This window comes from Schistocerca nitens, chromosome 6 (assembly GCF_023898315.1).
Source record: "Schistocerca nitens isolate TAMUIC-IGC-003100 chromosome 6, iqSchNite1.1, whole genome shotgun sequence".
Taxonomy (NCBI): Eukaryota; Metazoa; Arthropoda; class Insecta; order Orthoptera; family Acrididae; genus Schistocerca; species Schistocerca nitens.
The window spans coordinates 95,258,707-95,259,431 of NC_064619.1; the positions used below are offsets into that span (position 1 = coordinate 95,258,707).

The window sequence follows — 725 nt, forward strand, 5'->3', positions numbered from 1 at the left end:
CTCTCCTCCCGAATAGGCTATGAAGGTCCAACCGTACCGACCGGCCGCCGTGTCACCCTCAACCATAGGCGTCACTGGATGCGGATATGTAGAGGCATGTGGTTAGCTCATCGCTCTCCTGGACGTATGTCAGTTTCCAAGACCGGAGCCGCTACTTCTAAATCAAGTAGCTCCTCAGTCTGCCTCACAAGGGCTGAGTGCACCCCGCTTGCCAACAGCGCCCGGCAGACCGGATGGTCACCCAGCCAAATGCTAGCCAAGCCCGACAGCGCTTAACTTCGGTGATCTGACGGGAACCGCTGTTATCACTGCGGCAAGGCAGTTGGCTCTTCAGTATCAAACAATACAAACAGTATTTTTTTCTGCTGAGAGCACATGTGAAAAATATAATTCTTTCCTCAACACACTTCTCATATTCTTTGAATGGTTTCCTTTAGTTTACGACACGGTACAAACACTAAGAGGTAAGCTGGGTGGCTGACTGATGGTGCAAGCTTATCATGTCGCACAAAGTGGGGATTATTTGAAAATGTTCGAGACAGTTGCAATCGAGCTGCAGTAACAGGTTACAAACAGTACTGTAAAATGCACAAAAATGTCATTAGGAAGGTAAAAAGTCTATGGAACGCGAATAGAATAGCTAATTATCAGCATAAAAGTAAACCAGTGTGGTCAGTCTTGAAGGAGGCGTATAGCCAAAGCGCAAGTACGAGGAAATAACGACA

The 725-nt window shown here is 47.3% G+C and overlaps 1 pseudogene; it reads right to left on the bottom strand.

Annotated features, from left to right (window-relative positions):
* Positions 1 to 209: 209 nt before the first annotated feature.
* Positions 210 to 327, bottom strand: LOC126264107 (5S ribosomal RNA; annotated as a pseudogene).
* Positions 328 to 725: the final 398 nt, after the last annotated feature.